Below are 26352 nucleotides of genomic sequence, written 5' to 3'. Positions count from 1 at the left end.
TTTTTAATCTGATACGTGTTCTCATTGGTCATTGGTAATTGTTCGCTCGCGCTCGTCGTTGGTATCGCGATTTAACGTCATAACTATCGCGTGCGTACGTCATAACTATCAGTTATTGCACGTCATATAAACCGCTATATAACATATTCCCTATGTCCTTTTTCTGCCATCGTACACAACCGTTTATGAGGGAACATACTAAATGCAGGCGTCTCCAATATGTGAAATTGTGGAACCCCGCGCGGATTTATCTGACTTAATAATATCGCTATATTTTAGATACATGTACCTATCGACTGTGATCATTCGTATTATCCCGTCCAATATTAACCGTATTGTGCTTACAATTAATTACCGTATTTCGTTTTTGACAGCCTTTCCGAGAGTATATTCACTGAAAAGGACGATAAAATCTACATGATATGAAATCATACTCATTTTTGATTGAGTGAACATTATATAATTTATTTAGACGCTAAAACATACTTTCTCATTAAATAATTAGGGCACGTGTTTTGAAAATAAAATACAACAAGAGTGCCATAACGTCATTTGTTGACATTAGCGCTGGCGCTGTTTTGAAGACTTGGCGTCATAATTTATTTCACATACTCAATGCAAAACAAAATTAAGGACTATAATGGGTATATAATGTACCACAAGTGGATCGTATCATAACGGGGAGCTTTGGTCTTGGTGATCGTGTTGATCGTTGAAAATCAGAGACCGCATTGGCATGTGTTCGTGTGCGATTGCAAAACAGCGAAAACATAGAATAAGCAAATTAAAACAATACATTTTATTTTCTCAATTGGAACGCCTATGTAGTCATTTACGGATGACACATGGACTTTTATATCGGGAATACATCGCACACGAGCGCAAAGCAATTTATTTCCTCGAATGGACTGACACCACATCGTACCAAAGTCTTAACTATCAAATATAGTCCACGATCAGTAATGTGTGGTTCCTTAAAGATATTACGACAGTAGAAACATAGCACTTTAGAGAGACCACAATCTGGTACATTTGGTCAATCGTTGCGTCCATGACGGACGAAGAATTCTTTAAAAACGCATACAACAAAAAACACAAAGTTCTTCGAGGGCGTGTTTCGATCTCAAAAACACATTATCGACAGTCATTGCAGTCAAAGCGCATAATACTTCAGTTCGCACACTAGCGATCAAGATTGTGGATATTACTATTTAATTCAGGGATGTCAATTGTCCCAAATTTAAAATCCGGAAAATTAAGCCGGGAATCTGAGGCAGTAGGTCCCTTACGGGGATAAAAGGTAGATCCCCATCCCCCGATCCGTTGCTTATTTCATTTTTTAGTCTTTCTAGTTGAAATTCCTGGTGAGTTCAATGCGAAATATTATAAACGAGACCATCCGTAACACCGCATGTGCATTTGTCATTCTATAAAAAAATGAAATAAAGAACATCGAAAATAAATTAAATCGACGAACCATACCGTATCGGAAAATGAATGTCCGACAACATATTGAGATACGTCTTTTCCAAATGACTTAAGAAAATAAAAACCAGTCACCAGTAATCTAGCAAATGAGCAATCAATATATAATTTGGTTAAAATATTGTTTTACAATACGGTATTGCAGTGTTTTAATTTGCTTTATGTTCATTTAAATTTTCAAGATGGCGGATATTTACAACATTTCACTGAAGTGTAAGATTTTAAAGTAGCTAAATGATCAAAAATAAATAAAAAAAGACCCGGACAAAGCGATATCATAGCAAATTCTAGAATGCCGAGGAAGCTTTAACATTGTTTGTTAAAAAAATCAATTACGGTATAACATTAAATAGTTTCATTTTTTTTTCATTTAATAATAAATAATTTATAATAATATAAAATAAATTACACATATTTGTGATTTCAGCGAGTGACGTCGGCAGAGGCCGGACAAAGATAGATACACTTTGTCGCTACCTTGTTTATTGAATTCCCTAAGTAAATTGTAATTTTAAAGCGATAAATTATATTTAATATTAACTCTGTTTTTTCCCCTGTTTTTCGATTGGCAAAGATGTAACATCATCATCATCATCATCATCATCATCATCATCATCATCATCATCATCATCATCATCATCATCATCATCATCATCATCATCATCATCATCATCATCATCATCATCATCATCATCATCATCATCATCATCATCATCATCATCATCATCATCATCATCATCATCATCATCATCATCATCATCATCATCATCATCATCATCATCATCATCATCATCATCATCATCATCATCATCATCATCATCATCATCATCACATTATCATCATCATTCATCATCATCATAATCATCATCATCATCAGCAGCAGCAGTAGAAGCAGAAGAAGCAGCAGCAGCATCATCAACAACAACATCAATATTAACATCATCATAATCATCATTTGGATAACCAGAGTACCCACCATCATCATCATCATAAGCAGCGGTATTAGCTGCATAAGCAGTGGTCGCATCGGAAGCATATGCATAATCCTCATTATCCTTACAATCATCATTAATTCACTGAAATCACCGCTACCATCATAATTATTATAAAACATTGTACAATCATCTTGATGACCAGCTGCAATAAACTTCATCAATTATTTTCGTTGGCATCATTATCCTCATTATTAGCATCATCACTATCATAAATATTATCCTCCTGATGTTAAACTCATACCACAACAAAAACGCAACGCTCAATTTGATAAAAAAAAACTACAGGTTTCATTACCATAAAGACAAAGCATAATCCCATTCCAAAATAGAAAATTGATTTTACCATTTTGTTTAAAGGAAACAATTCAAAAAAGTACAGACAATACAATAGACAGAGATTAAATAGAATGCGTTTCGAGGCGTATGTGCTTATTTGCTGTCCAACAAATGTTTGTTTAGGCGTTCAGTATTCACTGTAAAAGTTTTTATCCATACACAGTTTGCCAAGAACATATTTTCCTTATATATTTTCCGTCGGAAAAATATATTCGTACACACATGCAATTTAGTATAAGCGGAAATTAAGTCATTTTTTTTGTTTTGATTTCAATTATAATGATGACCATAATTTGATGAGATAGGTAGCATAGAACAGTAATGAGCCGTAGCTAAAAAGTGGCATACAGTCTCAATTCGTACGGAAATTAGGAAATAACATTTACACCGTTCTCATATAACCGATAAGACTTAGGTCCTGAAATGTTTTCGTTACATGTTAACTCGGTGATTACACACACACGATAACCGTTGAAACACATTTCTAATACTTTCTTAAGTTTACGATACCCATAATTGTGTCAAGATTTTCTGTTATTTGAAGGACTATTTTAACCCTTTTAAAAACAACAAAATAACCCGAGCAAAAAACAATAAAGTTAAGTAAATACACTGCGCTTTAGCAACGCTAGATTGGTCAATGTCGGATCGGGAACTATTTAAATATACCCCGGTTACTCTGAAATGTACCCCGGGTCCGGAAATTTACTGAAACGTACCCGGGCATTCTAACGCTAAATTTTTCGTTGTCGGCTATTTTTTTCAAATTTATTATGAGTATATGTTGCTAATATTCTGTAAAATTGTCTCTATATTATCGAAGTTGCTACTCAAAAAGCATATTGAGGCAGGTTGTGTTTAGAGAGAATTGCGTTTCGTATTTCGTAGCGCGTTTTACTACATCGGATTTTGGGCGTGAATAATACTCAGGTACAGTCTAAATTGGCCGTGTCCGTTTGTTAAAATTAGTTATATGTACATTTATATTTATTTTAATATTCTTTAAAATAGTGGCTCTATATTATCAAAACTCCTACTCAAAAAAGCATATCGAGGCAGGTTTTATTTAGATAATTTTCTTTCATATTTCGTAGCGCGTTTTACGACATCGGGTTTTGGGCGGGAATCAAAGTCGGTACAGTATTAATTTGCCGGGTACGTGTAAGTATATTTTCCATACCCGGGGTACATTTAAGTGTGCTTAAGAGGACTCGGGGTACATTTAAGTAGTGCCCGATCCGACAATAACCATGCATAATGATATGCACTAAAACACCATAATAGAACATTATTACGTAAAGCTTTTTTATATTTTATGTTTACTATACCAATAATTGTTTCGTAATTATTTTTTTTGTTATGCGAAGAACTAGTTAAACCATTCTATATAAGCCCGCCCCCTTCCCTATAAACAACAACAGAATAACCCTAGCAAACAAAATTAAACATCGGTAGTATACACAGTGCTATAGCAACCATGCATACTGAATGTTTATGAATTCCGACCGCTATGATTATATTCAATTATATAAAACAAACTATTGTGTATGTTTGCGGCACACACCAAATATATTATTATGGTTTTATACTTTAAACATAGTTAATCAAAACAAAACATAAGTTATGATCTTTGTAATAATTAAATCGTGTTTATAACGTATGCATATGTGTCCAAAACTTGTGAAAAATGTGATTCGTGAGCCGACTATAACTTTATCATTCGGACCCATCCTCCCACCTAACAATCGAGATGAAACACCAGTGTAGATCCACATCTTATTAGATGAATAAACGTGCACACTGCTGAAAACAAAGTATAACTATCCAAACAAATATCTATCAATAGGTGTTAATGGATATATCTGTGTTCCAACTGATTATTATTGTTAATTTGTGGCATTACCATTTAACAACTAAGCTAACTTCACAAATATGTGTATGACTTAAACTAAAACTTAAACTAAACTCAAACTATTAACAAGAAGAAAATATAAAGAAAAAGAAAACTACGAAGACAAATTATTTTTACCATTTGTTTTCTCATTCTCCTACTGTTAAACAATATAAATAGCATTTAACGCCACTAAAAAGGGTTTTCTATCATACGTCGGGCCCAATTAATATAAAATTGTGGCAGGGCAAACGGACAACAATTACCTTGTTAAAGTTTTACACATGAAGTCCACTCAAATGGAGACTTCCAAGAAAACTACGCCATGTAAAAACTGTTGATTATCTTAAAATGTTGTTTTTGAACAAATTAGTACAATAGCGTCTGTTATAAAAAATAGAGAGTATGGCCTGTGTGGCTTTTAATAATCCGGTTTAATAAGACAGTGAGCGCAGGGGAAATTAGATTCTTTATACCATTAAAAAATAAAACAAAAACAAAATGAAAATATGAAGCATCAGTAGCAATAGTAGTAAAAGTAGTAGGAGGAGCATCGTTAAAATTAAAAGCAGAAACAGTAGCAATAGAAGTAGCAGCTGTTGTGTTGTAGAAGGGACACCACATGGGGTGAGGATTCACACAGATAACAAGGCCTTTAATTAATTATGCACTGAGAGGCAAACGATATTATAAATAACTGACAATATAGAGATATGTGTGTACCTTTTTTTTTAAATGAGCTAGCTTAATACAAAAACTAATATAATATAGCATCATCATTAGCATGGACAACAACATCATCATACGAGTATATGCTTTTTGTTATAATCAAATCACCATCACAATATGCCTGAGCGTTTTGATAGTGAATACGTATACTACAGCAACATTTACAAAACTTATTACCTAACAACCACTTAAGCTTTAATACCGCTATTTTGTACAGTTAATTGAGATTGATCTCATTTTATATCATGACATAAATTGAAGATAAAAGGACCTTTTCACAGATTTTTGCATGTATTAAAGTTTGTCATTAAATGCTAAAAAACAAGAATAAAATTAAAGAAAGAAAAAACAAACCATCAACGGGGATCAAACCATTGATCTCTGGAGCCCTGGAATAAAAGTCTATCGCTTGAACCTCTCGGCCATCCACGCTCATATCATGAGAGATGTATTTTTAACTTTATATAAGCAATCCAGGTAGTATATAACGACTACAACAGAACTCTCAAAATATTTAAATCGTTTCGCATTGCAACGCTTAATAATTTTCAGGTTTATAAATCGTCAAAAGATGCACATAATGGATTTTTAGAGCATGGTAAATGTTTAGTATTACTGTTTCCTCAAACATATCATAACTACATTAATATTGGCGAATCAGAAACATATTTGTTTTCAATTTTGTCAATTTACAATACCGTGAAACGGCCCCTTTAAAGATAACTGTCAGTTAAATAAAATGTAGCTTGATGCTTCGTACACAGCGATTAAATAAGAAAAACGTTGCGAACAAATTAATGACATTAATAAATGTTTAACGATTAAAATGATACCACTTAAATGATACTAGTTTTATTTTCGTATTGTCGCTAAAAATATGTACAAGTTACATCAGTTACTAGGGACACGATTTGGTTAATTTCCGCAACCCAATAATAATGGTGTGCGTATGACAAATTAATAGTTACTCGTCATCGAATGTATGTAAATCATTAGCATACTGATATAACAACAACAACAACATACGTGTATATGTATATATCTTCTTCAGATATGCTGCGTCATACTATCAACGTCATCCTCATAAGTAGTATTATAACAAAAAGACACCATTACAATATTAATCTTTAACCTATTTTACCGTTATGCTAATGGTTTGTTTTTCAGTATGTGTCTACATTTAAATTGTGTATAACAACAAGTGTCCACAAATACGTATGTTGAATAATTATTGAAATCAACATTTGGGAACGAATCAAGTTAGTACTGAAGTCGTCATTATTATTTTCGTGAATTAATGAATACGCAAGCCTGTTTGGGCATACCTGTTCCCTATTTTACACATACAAATAAAAAAAGTGCCAAAGAAACCCATGGCGCAAAACCGATATTTTAGGGGAAATGACGGAAAAAATACGTACAAATTTGTATTTCTGGAATCCTAAATAACTAAAACAAATATTCATCCTAGAGTGTTCATATCTTTAACAATTATCAAAAAATAAGGTTTTATAATTATGAGCATTTATCAAACCTTTATTTAAAGCGAAATTTAACATTAAAAAAAACTTTTAAAGAAGGTCGCTATCGACCAAAATAAAATTTCATTGTATTTTTATAAGCCTTACATATAACATTATTTAAACAAGCCATCAGAATAATAAAGTAACATGATTTAATAATACACTTTAATGATTGCTGCGCAGTGTGCATAAGCATAATTTTCGGAGTGCTGTTATTTCGGACAGGTACATTACAGATCGAAGCGATTTGTCATAGCAGAACAGAACAGAACAGAACATAAGTTTATTACGACTTGTACATAGTACATCGTCAGTCTTAACCTTGTAATTATACATACATCAACAGGTCTTGTGAATAGGAAGTGATCATACAGTTATAAGTAATATACATTCAATCTAACGTAATGCATGCAAGTAGTTTGAGAAAAAAGAAAATAGCATTTTTACAAACTATTTATGTGGCAGGGTGGCTATCTAGTTATCAACATTTACGGAAATATACTAAATTAGAATTTGGTTATCTTGCGCATAAAATGTGTATTATTATGTTAATAATAATAGTAAGACATAACACACATATTTTGCATATATTACATAGTTTCCATAAGGCATCAAATTAAACAATCAGACACGTCTGTTTTACATCTGTATGTAAAAAAAAAAAAGAAAGAAAAAAGTAATACCAAAATTCTTTTGGTTTACATTTTTTCAGACGTTCAATTTCTTTCATTTTTGCCCTATAATTGTTATTTTTACATTTCCTTGTGGTTTTTTTATAAGTAGATTTGCGTTCCATTAAGAGTACCCTATTTGCGTTATTTTGGTCTGAATTGAAAAGGCGTAGTGCTTGCAAATACGATTCTCTCGCAGAGTTACAGGCATCATTAAACCAATCTGCGTTTTTTAAAACAGTATTTTTGTAGAAAAAAGGCTTATTATTGACAAAATAGCACCTAGAAAACAATGGATTAGCCACGGATCTAACAATTTCAGAAAAATCTTCAACCGTTTTATCAATAGAATCTCTACATGATACATCGATATTTTGAACAATATTGTTAAAACGTGGTAAGTGTCCAATAATGCCTGAACGAAAGAGCTCCTTGTTTTCATCACTCCACTTGCATTTAATTTCGTACTGTGGATTATCGTTCTGAACAGATTTTGGGCATGCTAATGAAAAACGCAACGGAGCGTGGTCACTCCATTCATTAAATGGATCAATAGTAAAATCATTGATAAGTGAAAAATGCCGTTCATTCATTAAAAGGTAATCAATAACAGAACAACCGTTATTCGAACAAAACGTGTAGTAACTAGTATTAAATATACGCCCGTTCGCAATACGCAGTGACGTAGATTTACACAGATCTATCAATTTAATACCGTTGCTATTTTGAACATTATCAACCGAGGCCCGTACAGGGGTACAATCGGGATCATAGTCAGGATCATCTAATATATTATTTATACAATCAAAAGGGATAAAATCGCATTTATTACCAATCCTACTATTTAAATCACCACATAAAACTACACATCCAAGCGAATTAAATACAGAAATATCATGTTCAATTGTATCAAACAAATCAATATCAACACAATTATTGGCCGGCGATTCCTCACCCCAAATATATGCACCGCATAAATAAACATCTTCAGCAGTATTAAAAAAAGGTGATCTAATTTTATCCAAATAATAGTGTCATGGTGATTTTTAATTATGTTAATGCCATCTTTCAGATGATCTTTATACAACAAAATAATGCCTCCGCTATTTCTTCTAGCTCTACGGTTTTGAAATTTTCTATAAAAATTGTGTGATTTATAACCATTTAAAGAAATTACGCTTTTAGAGTTAGTCCATGATTCATACAAAAAGCAAATGTCAGAAGAAGCTAAAATGTTAACAAAGTCATGCGATTGCTGTTTCTCTTTAGAAAGTCCTTGAACGTTCCATGAGAGGACTGAGAGCTCACCCTCGGCGTCCCCCTAGTCCCTTACCTGTTTACCGTTTAATAGAGCGTATCGTACACCAGCCAAGCACGTTTGCCTTGTTCCCTCGCGTCCTTCATCTGCCTTACTAGTTTCCGGCGCTTATCAGATACAGCCTTGGGAAATTGTTCAAACATGGAAAAGTTGGTACCCTTGAGTTTTTTCCATTCCCGACGAACACGCTCGCGATCTTGGAAAAAGGTAAATTTGGCGACCACATTTCTAATTTTTCCGGGTATCGGTTGGCCTGGTGACCGGTGAACACGTTCAAACCTGATCGAGTCCACCATGTCCCTCGAAAGCTTAAGGGCTGACTGAATATGCTCCCTCAACTTCCGTTCGGACACTTCCGCTGGCTCGTTACCGGTGGAATTATCATCGGGGATGTTGGTGAAGATGAGGTTGTTCCTCATGGACTGCGATTGGAGATATGTTACCTCTCCATGCAGCTCGTCGCGCTGCCTCTCCAGATCGCTGACCCTAGTTGACATCAGGGTAGAACCCATATCAACCAGCTCTACCCTGTCCTCCAGTCGAATAACCCGCTCCTCCGTAGCCTTCGCACGATCCTCAATCGCTATCCACACTTTTCTAATTTCTTTTTCAAAATCTGTTACTTTCTTATCCAGCGACTGAATTCCATCTAGCTTCTTTTCCATACAACTTATGCGCTCAACCAGCAACTGTATTGTCTCAACTAGAGCTTTGATGCAGGGTTGCCCCCCTTCGCTCGCCATTTTACCACAAACTACACTGTCACCACCGCAAACAAACACCTCACAAGCATCAAGCTTGGTTGTCGGTCACCATACTGGACAGGGGGGTGGGGTGCCTCCGAGTACTCCGGCTTCCCCAACAACTCAAGACCACAACACAAATTAGAAAATTTGTTCAAAATTGCTAAATAGCTGGACATTGCATCAGTAATACATTATGCGTCCCAACTTTCATGAGATTAGTAAGTTACTACGGTATGAGTGCTGGAACACACTCCGGGTCGTCTCATAATGAAGCCCAAAGCGCAGCTGGACCTCATAAACATATATACACTCACAGGCGCGCGCGGTTTTATTGCCGGATTAATAACGACGCAAAATAAATCGCCGCGGAAAGACGCCGCCGCGGTACGCAGTGGTCATCCGCGGTTAATTCCTGAAGTCTGCGGAGTTTATTAACAGATTTATTTAAATTTAAAAATACAACTTTCTATTTCCAAATTTGTAAATGAATACAAATTTGGCATACTTTGTAATACATCTTGTAAATTTAAAATTATGTTATATTAACCTACAGGGATGCATATGTTTTCTTTGTTTTACATGTAAATGTGTACATGTCGGCTTTGAGGGCAAAAATCTCTGCGCAGAGATTTGACTGGAACCAGCTTAGCTGAATCAAAACCCTGCCTTCATAACCAACCACGTGATCATAGCCGAGCAACGAAGTACACTAATTTTACCGGTGTTATTTGTACTTTTTTTCAGGTAATTTATTTTTCATAATGAACCTAAATTTGTACATGATTTTAAAAATATAAAACAAAATGATACTACTTTGATTTATATAATACTTTAACCAATAAATGAAATCTTACCAAATCTGATAGGATTTTCTTGTGATGGCAAAGATTGTATTTGAGAGAAAGGAACGACAACTCTGCGTGGAGATTACCTTTAGGGCTTCAAATTCGTAATAACGGATGTAAAAGGCTGACTATCAAGTCAATGTGCATTGATACTGCTTACCTACTTGCGCTCGATTGGTCATTGTCCGCTCGGGTACTTCTTTAATGTATCCCGGGTAATCTTAAGTACCCCGGTTACGGAAAATATACTAAAACCTACCAGGCCGATATAGACTATACTCAAGTTTTATTCCATCCCGAAATCCGATGTCGTAAAACGCGCCACGGAATATGAAACAAAAGTTTCTTTGAACAAAATCTGCCGCAACATTCTTTTTTGTATGAGTTTCGATAATATAGAAGCCATTTTACAAAATATTGACATACATTTGAATAAAATTAATGTGGGAAAAAAGCCGAATACAACCAATTAAGCTTTAGAATTTCCGGGTACGTTTTAGTAAACTTCGTTCCGGGGTACATTTAAGTATACTAAAGAGTACCCGGGTACATTAAGGTCACCGTGTTGTAGCGGATATGGTGTCCGCCTAGCGTTCGGGAGGTCAAGGGTTGGAATCCTTATGCTAGCGTTCTTTGGATCTCCCACAAAGGCTCCAAGTATTGGTTGTAGTACCAGGAAACGGACTCGAGAGCGTTTCAAATAAGCCGAAGGCTTTCGATGCAATCGAGCTTAAATAAATAAGTTTAAACTAAAACTATCTTAAGTAGCACCCGAGCCGACAATGACCAATCGAGCCTTGCTTAGAATGTATACAAAGATGCGTGCAATATGAAAACTACTTTAATGTACATGATCAGTATGCATTTACACACCGATATTCACAACAATAAAAATGTCCACAACAGCGGTTAAAACATCATTAACTTTATGATGGCGTTCTTGTCTATAAGAAATAGAAATAAAATGTTTATCTTTAATTGCGTATTTTTGGTTTCAAGTTCCCAAGTTTGTTGTATGTATATATGTTGGCTCTCTCGGGATTAAACCATTAGATCAACAAGGATTGCCTTTGATCACGACTACTAAATAATATATATCAACATATCGAAGGCATTGATTGTCATTATTTTACTTAAAGCAGACTGTATGAAAACAATATGTTGGAATCGTCCGGGATTTGAACCCGGGACCTCTCGCACCCTAAGCGAGAATCATACCCCTAGACCAACGAGCCGTACGTATGGTAACGTGTCTTGAATAGTTCTTATATTTGATCTTTGATAAAGCCATTACATCGCGATAACGGTAATTATTTTTAAAGATTGCAAAACAAATGATGGCAAACTATTAGAACTTTCTTATCCGATTGCGATGAAGTTACGTTACGTATATGTGGCTCGTTGGTCTAGGGGTATGATTCTCGCTTTGTGTGCGAGAGGTCCCGGGTTCAAGTCCCGGACAAGCCCTACTATTTTGAAAATGTCATCCATACAAATAAATTAAATGTATTTATTTTCATTCAATTGAGCATCTGAATAATTTCTTGAATATTGAAACAAATTGTCTGATAATTACACTGAATTGTCTTGAAAATAACTTATGGGACATACATAATGTTTAAAACGCTAGGAGCGTTCCGTATTTGAACGAACATAATCGTAAAAATCCAGCAATAACGATTATTGCAAATTTTAAATAATAAAAACACTTCTTGCTGAAAGATTAAAGAAGAATGTTACATTCGTCATTATTCTTCATATGGCATAACCTATCAAAACTTCCATCGGCCGGGAATCGAACCCGGGCCGCCAGCGTGGCAGCCGAGCATTCTACCACTGAACCGCCGATGCGCTTTTTTCTTAAAAGGCTTCTAAACAAGCTCGGCGTAAACCGATAGATCGTCTTCGATTTCAACAAACTGCTTTTTCAAAGTGTGTTAGATACGTCAGTTGAATTTTTAACAAAAAATATCAATGGTTTAAAATGCCCGTACATTATTTTTGCACGTCCTTGTGCCATATTTTCCTAATGCATAAATGCATATTGGACACGTCTTAAGAGATTCTTAAACATTTAAAACTTGCCTCTTCCAAAAACTTGTGAACCAAATCCAAAAACTTCGAATACCTCTGACGGCTCTTTTTTATAGTTTAACTAGCGATTCTGTTGAAATACGAATGCATTTATGCATACATTATCATAACTATTGTTCCATAAGAATGCAAGGAAAACAGCGCATAAATTAATTTGGGGCATGCACAATACACTTCGTAGCGCCTAATCACATCCAGCGTAAACTCCGCGGACATGCGCGCAGTTTCGTGGTGATAAGCATAAAGACCGCGGTATGATCGCGGGATTGATCATGACGCAAAAGACGTCACTTGAGGACAGAATCACTGGACGGAGTAGATATCGCGGTGGGTCGAGGTAGCATCGCAGCGCTAAGCGCTTAGCGACTACATTCACGTAGTCTGCGGCGATTTAGTCTCTTTTCATTAGATAACAGGCTCATTTCAATGTTTTCACAAAACCATTTTCAAATAATTAAACAATTATACATTTAACATACTTATTGAATACATATTGTAAATTGCAATTGCCGTTATATAAATGTACACGTATATAAGTGTTTTGTGTTGTATGTGTCCATTTGTACATGTTGAAATTGAGAGCTTCAAATTCAGTATCAGGGATCGAATGTACTGTTAATGTGTTTTTGAAGTTTATAAATCGCTTTCCTTAATGGTAACCAACGATGTCCGTTTAGTGATGTGCACGAAATATGTGCGCAAAACTGCGATTGAATTAATGAAGAGGTGCATATGTACTCACAGATCCGCAAACATTATTAAAGGCTCTGAGAGTACGTTTATATGGACTATACCCCCGTAGCCATACTTAACTATTTCTCAATTAAATTATTTGAAACAGTATTTATAATCCAATTATCAAATACTTCATAATTTATATAAAATATGTATGCGTTGTTTTCTTTGCGTTCCAATGAAACAATAATTATAATAATGTGTTCATACACACATTCGTATTTCAACAGAATCGCTAGTTAAACTATCAAAAGAGCCGTCAGAGGTATTTGAATTTTGGATTGGGTTCACATATTGTTGGAAAATGAAAGTTTTAAATGTAAAGTAATTTCTTAAGACATGCCCCGTATACATGCATTAGGAAAATATGGCATAATGAAGTGCACAAATAATGTTTGTGCATTTTAAATCAATGACAGTTTTTTGTAATAAATTCAACCGACACATTTACCACATTTGTCCAAAGAAGTTATTGACAATCATTAATGATCCATCGCTTTAGTCCGACCTTGTTTTAAAACAGGCGAAACAAGCGCATCAGTGGTTCGGTGGTAGAATGTTCGCCTGTCGCGCGGGCGGCCCGGATTCGATTCCGGCCCGATGCAAGTTGTGTTAGTTGTTGTTCTTTATAAATACTGTATTTGATTGTTGTGCATAATGAATAATAATGACGAATGAAACATTCTTCATTTATCTTTCAGCAAGAATTGTCTTTAACATTAACAATTTGCAAAAATCGTTATTGCTGGATTTTTTAGATTATGTTCGTTCAAATACGGAACGACCCTAGCGTTTAAAAAAAATGTATGTCCCATAAGTTATCTGCAAGACAAATCAGGGTAATACTCAGACAATTTGTTTCAATATTCAAGAAATAATTCAGATCTTCAATTGAATGAAAATTAAGACATTTTATTTATTACATTTATTTATTAATTGCATGGATGACATTTTTAGTATAGTATAGTAATAGTTGGGCTCATCCGGAAGTTGAACCCGGTACCTCTCGCACCCATAGTGAGAATCATACCCCTAGACCAACGAGGCACATATACGTGTCGGAACTTCATCGCAATGTGATTAGAAAGTTCTAATAGTTTGCCATCATGTGTTGTGAATCTTTAAAAACTATGAAAACCTAAAACTATGAAAAGGAAAAGAAAAGAAAACTTTAGAAATATTGTTAACGCTTTCTGCGGGTACGTTTTAGTATATTTTCCGTAGCCGGGGTACATTTATGTAGTACCCAAGTCAAAAATGACTAATCGAGACTAACTTATATACTTGTTATTAATTCGTTGCATATTTTATATGCGTTTATACATGCACTTAAAGGGATCTTTTCACGCTTTGGTAAATTGACAAAATTGAAAAAAGTTGTTTCAGATTCGTAAGTTTTCGTTTTAGTTATGATATTTGTGAGGAAACAGTAATACTGAACATTAACCATGCTCTAATATAGCCATTATATGCATCTTTTGACGATTTTAAAACCTAAAAAATATAAAGCGTTGCAACGCGAAACGATTGAATAATTTGGAGAGTTCTGTTTTTGTCGTTAAATTTTGTGAAACTACGAAGATTGCTTATATATTGTATAAAATATGTCAAGAATGTGTACTCGGCGGAATAGCTCAGTAGGCTAAAGCGTTTTTACTTCAGGACTCTGGCAGGACACCAGGGGTCACTGGTTCGAAACCTGCTCCGGGCAATGTTCTTTTCCTTTTTTAATTTTTTTTCTTGATTTTTTACTGGAGCTTTTACGATCCAATGTTTACATTTATCAATATAAAGCATTTAATGAATAAGTTTAAAAAATGCCAAAATCTGTGAAAAGGCCCCTTTAAAATATTGACTAATTTCCTTTTCATCATCATGTGCACATTTTAAAACTGCTACTTCAGCTATTGAGAAAATGAAACAAAACAAACGACGGCAATGTGTCTGGTCCTTGAAAATAATATATGAGTGAATATAAATGCTTGAAGTAACATCGTTGGCACATTATCTAAGTCTAAAGCGTCTTGGTTGATTAATTTCAACGCATCATTTTAAGCCAGTTTTTACAGCGTCTGAAAACACTTTTCAGCTATCACATTATTACATTGTATAACTCATCGATTGTTGTAATACAATTGTAACGAAGTTAAAACTCGCCAATCAATTTCAAAAAGACATGACGTAGTTTTCAAATCGGATTTTGTTGATGAAGGGGAATAAATCCCTCAAATCCCTCATGAAATAAATACGATTTTATACCTCCCCTGTAACTTTAAAGCTGTTTTAATTGCGAGGTGCTTCGTGTTTTTGTTCCTGATTTCAAATGATTGCTTGTATATTCTATACTTACTATATAATCTGTGTGTTTATCTTTTTATGTTCATTTTTTTCCAACTTTTTGTTATAATTTATAACATGTACACATAAAGGGCCCGTGTGAAAAAAATAATACGTATGTGTATTACATGCGACAATTTATTTTTGAATCATTTTAGGAGACATTTTGACATTCGCCTTGTTGAACATGTGAGAAGGATTTTTGTTATTTATATCAGGGTATAACGGACAAAGATATATAAGGCAAGTAAATTGTTTTCAAATAAATCTGAATTTAGTTAGTCATTTTTGAAACTCTATAGTGATGTTACAATAGCAAGAAGGACTTTATATGGTGCCATAACTTAAGACAGTACACGAACTTCCTAGCGCTTATTTCCGATGGAGCATTCAGATAAAAGGGCCCTGAACCGCTTTAAGACTGTGTATAGAATCAAGATCGTGAGATATACTTCACATACTTATGCTATTCTATTTTTACGTATCAAACACTATAACAGGACCTGTTCACGTTTTGGTAAATATACAAAACTGAACAAATGCAAGGACACAGTAAAAATGAATATTATATCCATTATATACATCTTTTGACGTTTTATAAACATGAAAATTATAAAGCGTTACAAACGCGAAACAATTCAATCAGTAAGAGAGTTATGCTGGTAATTTTTGACACACTTCGAGAATTGCTTATAAAAAGTATAACATGCACCACTCACTGTACGAGCACGGATGACCGAGTGGTTTAATATTAGACTTTAAAAGTAAGTGGTTTGAGCCCAGTTGAGGATTACCTTCTTTCTTTTTTTAAATTTTAGTCGTGTTTGTTAATGGAGCTATTTAGTTCCAAATGTTTACATTTATCAATTGTTAAAGTATTACATGACAAACTTAAATGCATGAAAAAATCTGTTAAAAGGTCCCTTTAAGCAAAATTGTTTCTATTGTTCATTTGTTTTGCTGGCGGAAGACCTCATATTGCATTGTTTTTTGCTCAACCATCATGGCCAGTTATGAAAAGAAAACTGCACCAAATGCTATTCGTCCGATTACACATTGTTTACCGAATAAACCAAAGCGATTGTGAGTTCAGACAAGTAAGAATTACATTTTCATCGCGTTTGTGAATGGAGATTCTTTAATGACTGTAGACATAAAGAAGGCCATGTCTGTTGTGCTAATGATGCGTATGTGTGTCATTGTTGATTATGATTATGATGATGGTGATGCTACTGCTGCTGCAGCTGCTGCAGCTGCTGTTGTTGTATCTGCCTTTGATGCTGATGAATGAGATGACAATGCAGATGAAAATTGGGAATACTATGATAACTTGATAAGCATGTTAATCATGTTGTTATTGTTTTGTTGATGAAGATGTTACTCGTGGTGGTGTTGACGTCGACGAAGATTATGTGAACATTAAATTTCGATTTATTTTATTTATAGTCAACTCAACATCAATTTCCAGTTCTAAAGCGTATTAAATAGTAATCACAATACATAAGAAAGGCAATGTGTTGTTTATTAATATGTTAAAAACCGATAACTGAAAAATATATTTCGACTATTACAATATTGATAGATTGGTAAGCATTTCATAAATACTTCAATGTGGTATTCCGAATCGGGGTTTACGTTTCGTTGTTCAGTGCGTAATGTAACAACGACACATTTTTAAATTATTGAGTTGAATGATCAACGAGAATGATGTTTTATTTGTTTGTTCAACCTATCAGCAACTGTTCACGACACTAAACAATACAGCGAAATGCTGAATATGGTTAATCATATCTATCATGTATTTGTATGATTTCACATATGAGAAAAACTGAAATGATGTGCAATCAGCATTCTTTCCAGATAAACCAGTGATGGAAGAGAAAATCCTCATAGCGCTCATCTGTGTGGGATTTGCCGTGGTAACGGCCCACTGTGGTCGCCATTATTTGCTGTTTCAGAATCAAACGTTATCGCCATCTTTATCATGTCGAAGCTTATATTGTCCTTCCGCGCTTTGGAACTGTATCTTTTACAGTAAATCTGCGAAACTAGGAATTAAACTAAATTATTAAACGATTCAGGATTTTCGTGAAATTACTGTTTAACTTAGGGACTTCACGAAATGCTTAATTTTCTCAGAAATTAATCCAAATGACTGAAAATGGTGACATAATTTTACACAGTTTTACAAGAGGCCTTTAAGACGATTCATGAAATGTGTGAAATGTCCTTGTTTGATTTTAATGATTACATAATTATATTGCTTTCTGTTTAATAGTGTAGTTAGTAGTAAACGTGATACCATTGTAAAAACATATTGATTAGTTTGTTATTTGGGTTGTTATTAGAAGTTTTTATATGATCTTATATTTATTGACATATGAGCCGCGTCATGTAAAAATTGGCTGTATGTCCTATTCGGCCAGCGTAGCTCCAGACCAGCCTGTGCAATCGCGAAGTCTGGTCATGAGCTATTCTGTCCGCTATAAAGTCACGCAAGGTTTCGTGGTCTCCTTGGCGGACAAGGTAGCCTCTAACCATACCTCACGGATGCGCAGTATTGTCGAATCTGGCCGCATATGACATAAGTCCCATTTTCGCATGACGCGGGTCATGTTGTTAAATCGTTATATGTGACTTGATAACAATACACATTCATTTCCTGGGCTTGTACAATATGTTAAGTGTGAATACGGAAGACATTTTGTTTAACCGATTAAGAAAGTTATTATAATGTGTAGGTTTGATTGCGTTCAATTACAAAACTGCTTGCAATACAATTTTTGATAACTAGTATATGAAACTAATCTTTCTGGCTAAAACATACGAGCCCTTATTTTAAAGAAAATTGCTTCAAATTGTTCAACCAAGAAGAATCAAAGTGACATCACCTTTATTGACAGCACACTTAACGAATGTATGACCTCCGTAAATAGTGACCGAATTTACAATTAGTCAATTGTCAAGGTACACTTCATCCATCCATGTACAAGAGTGCTAACTTCTTAAAATGTCCACATTTTTCAATGTTAACATTAATAAAGTGATGTCTTTAAATTTTAAATATTCTGTTTATATTGCAAAAAAAGTAAATTTTAAGTAAAATATATTCCAGGAACCAATTTGACCTCTGCCCGCAACGCCTTCTTACCGATTTGGATATAGACACATAAAAAACTATAACACTTCGTGAAGCTGTCAGGAAAACAGAGTTGGGTGGTCATGGATACTTTCATTGCGACTGTAGCCTTGGGAAGAGACAGTGCCAGACTCCTCTACTGTGTAACTCCAGTGTAACTCCTCTACTCTCCAACCCGTCACCTATATTTGTATAAACGCACAATGTTTAAGTCGTAAATTAACGTATTTATCTATAGCTTCAATGGGTCAATACTTTCTCATCGTGTAAATTTATTCCGATTTAATGTGTTCATACAAAAATACTACATGTACTAAAGTGCACGTCTATATATAGTTACAGCACCTGGTCTGTTGCAACACGCACGCACCTGACACACGACGGCAACAATTTCGCACTCTTATAAAAACACATTTTTTTAAATGTGCACGTAGGTTCTTTAATCAGCAAATATGACCACATGGCTATAGTAAAGCGAAATATACATGTACTGAAATTAAATTGCTACCGCGCTGATTCTTCAGCATTCAATTGCTGACCATTTGCTTTTACCTTTCCAAAAGTAAATATTGTGTTCAATAAAACCTGCCCGACATTGTCTTTAATGGACTGAATTGATTTCCGTTTTATATTACGTTAATGGTTAAGCTGTAATTATGTGTTAATCGTCTGCGGTAAACGCTTACTTCATTGACCGACGTCAATCAAATATATTAGCTGCTAGTTAACACAGCCCTCGTAAGCATTTTGTAAACCTATTGGACGGTGAGAATTACAGTTTGGCGACTAGAAAGTAACACAGTAATTTATTGTGACGCATCTGTGTCAGTACATATGGATCTGTAATGTGGCTTAAATATTCGAGTTTGTCATGTTATCTCTTATCAGTGAATTATATATTACCCCATGGGGCGTTTATGACGATGACGAAATGAAAAAGATGCATAGCGCTTCTTTAAAATGTGTGCAATTCAGATGTTTATCGATCGATTAAGAGAAAAACTAAAACATATTGTTTGAAAGTCTGTCGAAGATTTATTCGGATTGACAAACGGACTGGAAATATTGCTTGGTTATCGACCGACTGTGAGTTAACGGCTGGACATATTTTTTTAAGTTAACTTTTTTTGAAAGGTTGTCCAATTGCCCATAGGATGATTAAAGGATGCTTTGGATTAAAGCTATTTTTGACAGTTTTGCGGCCCGCGAAGACAGGTCTATGATAACTTCTAGTTAATGACCTTGTTATGATTCCTATATCACAGGGTGGGGATTTTTTGCATGGCTCTTTGTCAATTAGTTTCTCATTAAACATGATTTTATATATTTATTTCAATATATTGGGCTCCTAAAAAAAATACTGTCCTGGGTACGTTACTTCCACCTGTGTACCCGTCGTGATATTTTAATCAATATAAACTCATAATTGTAAACAATACGGTATTTTAAAACTTCTTTTTTCGTTAAAATGGTTGACGGTCCCTTTAACTCAAATTAATTAATGTTGGTTTTGTCGATACACAATTCTATTGCGAAACAAAGATGTACATTCGCCCCATCTTCACGGAAATAACAATGAACGTTGCGGATGTCTTCAATTGATCAATTAATAAACGGAAGACAAAGGTCTACTAAGAAGAAAAAGACTCACGAAACAATGTTATATTCTTAGCGTATTTAACAACCATTCTGGAGTTAATATGTGTAGATTATTCTGATAGAAACACATTGTTTACGATATGCCCGGGGTTTCAAAGTCTGGTTTTGACGCCATGCGACCCCTGTGTAAAGCTACGTATACAGGATTCCTACTGGTTTTTATTATTGGAGTTTTAGGTAAGTTCAATTTTATTATTGTTCAAAAATAATTTTAGATTTATTGGTAAAAAATGTTTTACTCACTGAAGCTACGAAAATAATTTCGATTCTAACATAACATTTGTGTTTTATTTCAATTTATGATGTGATTTACATTGTATCTATATCGCAATAACGGGACTTGTTAACACATACATTAACCTTAAAATGTCACCAATTGTATATACTAACACAGTGTTATTATAAGGAATAGCCGTTACTAATAAAAAAGCAAATCAACATATTTGAATTCATTTTCACCGTTTTGAATGCTATGTTCGTTTTACACGCATTTTCGAAATAATCGTATTAAAAGCGTTACACACGCTTTATTGTTTTGCTGATTTGGATTGATGATTATCAATAAATAACCGATATTTCAAATAGTTTTATTATTAAATAGTGTTATTTCACCTGTTTGTACGCATTTATTTTCAGAATACGTGACTTTCTTTAATTTGTCATTTTGCCATTATATGAACAAGTCCTGTTAAAAAGAGTGGTCCGATGTTACTTATGAATAATTTATTTAATTTATATTATACTAATTAATGGTTACGTCAATTTCATTTAAACTGGCAATTTTCTTTGTGTCAGTATTCACTTTCGCACTTGTTCATTAGTGTCTTATTTGCCTTTTTTCATGAAATAATAATCATCATTTAAGAATGTAATGAAAATAACATATTTCATTTTTAAAATACATAAGTGTTAATGTGTACATATTATGACTAGCAAATAAAAGTGAAATAATTGACAGTTTATTTATTATTTATTATATATTGCTTCATATTGTAACTAAGTTATCTATCAACAAGTGTAGCCTGGATACAACATTCAAAATGCGGCGTCGGGAATATTCGTCAAGCTTTACTTACAGGAGTCCATTCGTACAGCAGACCGCATAATGCTCGTAGGAATTGTTCGCGTTATTCTTCAAAGTAAGGCAGTAGTAAGGTAAAAATATAACCAAGTTAATGTTTGTATTTAAAAGCTATGTTTACATTTAAAGATGATACTTTTTATTTTTCCATGAACATGCAGCCAAATAACCGTCGTAATACTACTAAATAACTTAAAGCATTCAAGAGAACCAATGTCAATACCATCATGATTTATTTGAATGTATGTGCGCATTACTATTATTTACTGGCCGTCGGTTAAATCCTTTCATACGAACTTAAAAATCGTTGTTAATTCGCGGATATGCTACGATAAATCGAAAACAAATGTGGACGTGGCGTAGTGGAAATAATTTCCGCCTATGCAAGATATTGCTTTATACAGGAAACTGCCTCGAGAGCTTTTGATGAACTAGAGATTTGTCGCAATCGAGCTTAAATAGGTTAAAATAGGTTTAAACAAAATTGAAACAAATCTTAAATTAGAATGTAATTATTTAGTAACAAAATGCTGGTATCCATTTATCTGAAGTACGGCGACTGTAGTTAATTGGCCTATAAAACAACGGCAAATACAACGAAATCTGGCTGATAAAAAATAAATACCTTAAAAACGATAGCTTCGGATACACCTGGATTCACGTACATATTTTTTAAGGTTAAGCTTTCGCTATATAACCATTGTTGTCATATTTAGAGTGTTACCATCATCTTGCCTTATACGATACAGACCGACAGCTAAAACCAATCACTTAACATAAAATCTCATACTGCTGTGATCAAAACAGTTCGTTAGCCTTTCACTTAAACTTAACTCTCTCTGTAGAAACCATTGAGTTGTTTAAACCTTAAAGATGGTTGACTTTGTTGATTAACGTGTGTTGTATTCCACGAAACTAAAATATGTAAATGTTTCACATAATTTAGTGTTCACAAACTGCAGTTACACGTCAACATTTGAAAGCGAGGTCAACGCACTAACACGATATGGACTTTGGAGTCTCGTAACATCCCATATTAAATCAATGTAATTCAAATTAATTGTTTGTTCCAACAAAAACAACATCGATGTCACTTTAAAGCAAGTGCCCATCGTCAGGTAAAGTAGTTGTTGAATGTCTATCCAAAACCGACATGGATGCACATGACAAGCAGGATACGGAGAAAGCTGAAGAACTCGCCCAGAACCAGGGCGCCCGGATGAAGTAATCCCAGATGGTAACACACAAAAATAAGCTAACGTGTGATAAAAAAGTTGTGTGAAATCATGACTGATTTTCCAATATGTTTTTCACATCAAAAGGAATTGGTGAAGAAGAAAGGGCATGATGTATAGTACAATTATATACGAACCATCTGCTGACTATATACGAGCAAATACAAACGTAAGTTTAAGGAATATTATAACGTGTTATGTGATTTTTTGTGCAAAACGTGTCATCGTTTGTCCATGAATTCCAAAATCGTAGAATTAACATACGCATCATTTTGTAAAGACATAAAATGTACACGCCCATACGCACATATGTTCAAAGTAAGACCGTTTGTTTCAAACACGAATAATAGTACAATTGTTTGTGAAGAAAGATACGAACTGTTATTGTGATGTCAACCTCATTTCACTTTTATTATAACTTGTTATGATACATTCCTCATATATCAACACGTAATTTTCGAGAACTAGTTGATATACAAACCATAATTATGCTTGCAAGAATAAAAAGGTTGACTTATTATCGTAATGATTACGTATGATGAGTTTTATCGATGAAGTAAGCATGAGTAACATGTGTTGCTTACTGTGCAAGTTCTCTATGAAACAGACACATGTCTGAATATATTTCGACGAGAACAAACATATGCAAGTTTGTGCAGCTTATTGATTAATCAATTCTGCATTTTGCTGATTTATTGCAAGAACAATTATTCACTACCAGAAAACGTAAACAACATTGCGAGAGTGCTCTCTGATGGTTTTCAACTTATGAAACGTCGCAAGGGTGATTTCTGTTGGGCATCGATCTGGTTTTTATCATGATAGTTTTGTTACTCGTCAATATTTGCGTAACATAGAAAAAACAATGATTGTACATTGTTTATTTTATGATTTCATACGGGTTATAAGGAAACGTCGTATGTTAAAAAATGGTATTGTACCTAAATCAAGCAGTAAATAAATATTGTGAAAGCATTATCCGCTTGTGAAAGTATAAATTGCCTTGATCACAAATCCACAATGTGCCAAAATAAATACCATAATATTTATATTTATGCTAACATCATACATACTTTTAATACATGAGTATACAAGAAGACTGCAAGGTACAAACACATTATGTTTAATAGTTCGCACCAGTCCTCTTTATGTTCATTATGCATTGTTATATGCACATCTAATTGAATTTGTATATTTTTGTAAAGACATGTTTTAATAAATACATGTCAGTGCTTACAGTCAAATTAAATTACATGTGTGTTTCATATAAATTCTCATACAAAACATTGTATCTAGGCCAAGATTCCAGCAAAACACAATCACTCGACGGAACAATTTTTTCCAAAAGGCTGTGTCAATTGTTAAAGTATGAATGGAAACGTGTTGTTATTGAAATCAATGTATCATCGGATTTTAGCTAAACGTTTACATTTTACAAACAAATATTACTTAAATTTTTACGTTTTAGCTAAGCGTTTACATTTTACAAACACATATTACTTAAATTTTCGTGTGGGCAACTCAGTGCTCGATAATTGAAGTTTGACGGTAGCGACATATGTTTGAAATAACAAGTGTCGTAATCAACTGCGTATATAAGAATTGCCAACTGCTCGCATTTAACAATGTTAACGAATTCATTTTGTTAAATGTCAAGTTGAAATGGGCTTTTTTTATGTCAGGATGACATTATAAGTTAACGATCTTTCCAAAACATATCTACGAATATTTAGTAGTATATAATACACGTCAATATTTTCCGAGAAAGCGCACATGATTTAAATGTCAGATTGACATGGTTTTTGTAATGTCTGGTCGACATGAACAGTTTTCGATCTTTCTAAAACATATCGAGTATTTAAAAGTATATAATACACGTTAACATTAACTGTTAGTCAAACGGAACTACAAAGTAGTGCTTTGTTGTAAGGGTCTTAGTGTCAAACGGTTTGAAAATATTTACCTTTTTCACCCGTAATAAATAAGACGTTACTTGTTATGATTGGAAAAATGCAATGCTTATATTAATATTCAGACACATCTACATATACACATTGGAAATTGTGCGCACTAATTATCCTGTTAACGATGTCATTTCAAGTCATGCAGTATTTTCCAGGAAAGCGCACTCAATGTTTCTATATGTCAGGATGACATTTTTTTAATGTAAGAATGCCATTGTACGTTAATGATCTTTCCAGACATATAGAGTATTTAGCAGTATATATTACGCGTCAACAACGACTGCTATTCAAGCATACTTTCAAACTAGCGCTTTGTTGAAAGAATCGTATTGTCAAACTGTTTGTAAAATCTTTTGATTCACCAATTTGAAAGTGATAAAATGATACGTGACTTAAGTGAAATATCGTATATCTGTTATGTTTACGTAATGTTTTAACACAACTAGTTTTGAATTTATTATAGTCGATTTATAGTGTGTATTCATCATATATGGAATTAGTTTGGCAAGACTTTATAAACATTATTTTCGTGTAGGTCATGGCGACATCGAGACGTGTTCTTGTGATTTGCGTGATTTGCCTAATAGATAAGATATAGTCATAGTAATTACAAAACTACAACTACTACTTCTACTACTACTACTTCTACTACTTCTACTACTACTACTACTACTACTACTACTACTACTACTACTTCTACTATTACTACTGCTACTACTACTACTACTATTCCTACTATTATTACTACTACTTCTACTACTACTACGACCACTACTACTTCTACTACTTCTACTACTACTACTACTACGACTATTACTACTACTACTACTACTACTACTACTACTACTACTACTACTACTACTACTACTACTACTACTACTACTTCTACTACTACTACTACAACTACTACTACTACTACTACTACTACTACTACTACTACTACTACTACTACTACTACTACTTCTACTACTTCTACTACTACTACTACTACGACTACCACTACTACTACTACTACTACTACTACTACTACTACTACCACTACTATTCATTTACATGAATACACTTATAAACACACTTATAAGTGATTAAATAATCATTTAGTTAATTGATAAATATTTCTTTAATGATAATAATAACAATAATAATTATAATAACACTCATAAAAGTAGAAATAAATAATAAAAATAAATCATCATCATTATCATTAACACCATCATCATCATCATCATCATTATTATAATTAGCAGCAGCATTAGCAGCAACAACAACAGCAGCAGCAGGCTAGTAACAGTACCATTTATATTCCTTTCACTACTATTAATAACAATGAAAGCTGTGGTAATCTTTATTCGTAAGGCGTTTGCTGAGCCCGTGCAAACATATAGTTTTCCATAGAAACTCTTTTGCAGCATACTATTGCTATAAATAAAGAACTTGCAACAATTTTCAGCTCATTTGGGGCTTTGTAACTGCGTTTGAGTAGTTAAGCCGAAATAGCCTATGCTGGTTGTTGGGATGTTTTGATGATGCCGATGCGAACCATGTTCACTGAATTCCGTGTCCAATTCT

The 26352-nt window shown here is 34.0% G+C and overlaps 1 protein-coding gene and 2 non-coding genes across 3 annotated transcripts in view; 2 read left to right on the top strand and 1 right to left on the bottom strand.

The window, feature by feature from the left end:
- LOC127861301 (uncharacterized) overlaps positions 1-26352 on the top strand; it is a 436008-nt gene that overhangs the window by 221688 nt on the left and 187968 nt on the right. The window lies entirely within an intron of this gene.
- Positions 11703-11774, bottom strand: Trnap-agg (transfer RNA proline (anticodon AGG)). The gene has a single exon. It is a non-coding gene; the product is annotated as a tRNA-Pro (tRNA).
- Positions 11935-12006, top strand: Trnat-ugu (transfer RNA threonine (anticodon UGU)). The gene has a single exon. It is a non-coding gene; the product is annotated as a tRNA-Thr (tRNA).

This window comes from Dreissena polymorpha, chromosome 15, assembly GCF_020536995.1.
Source record: "Dreissena polymorpha isolate Duluth1 chromosome 15, UMN_Dpol_1.0, whole genome shotgun sequence".
Classification (NCBI taxonomy): Eukaryota; Metazoa; Mollusca; class Bivalvia; order Myida; family Dreissenidae; genus Dreissena; species Dreissena polymorpha.
This window is presented reverse-complemented; position numbering and strand designations above follow the sequence as displayed.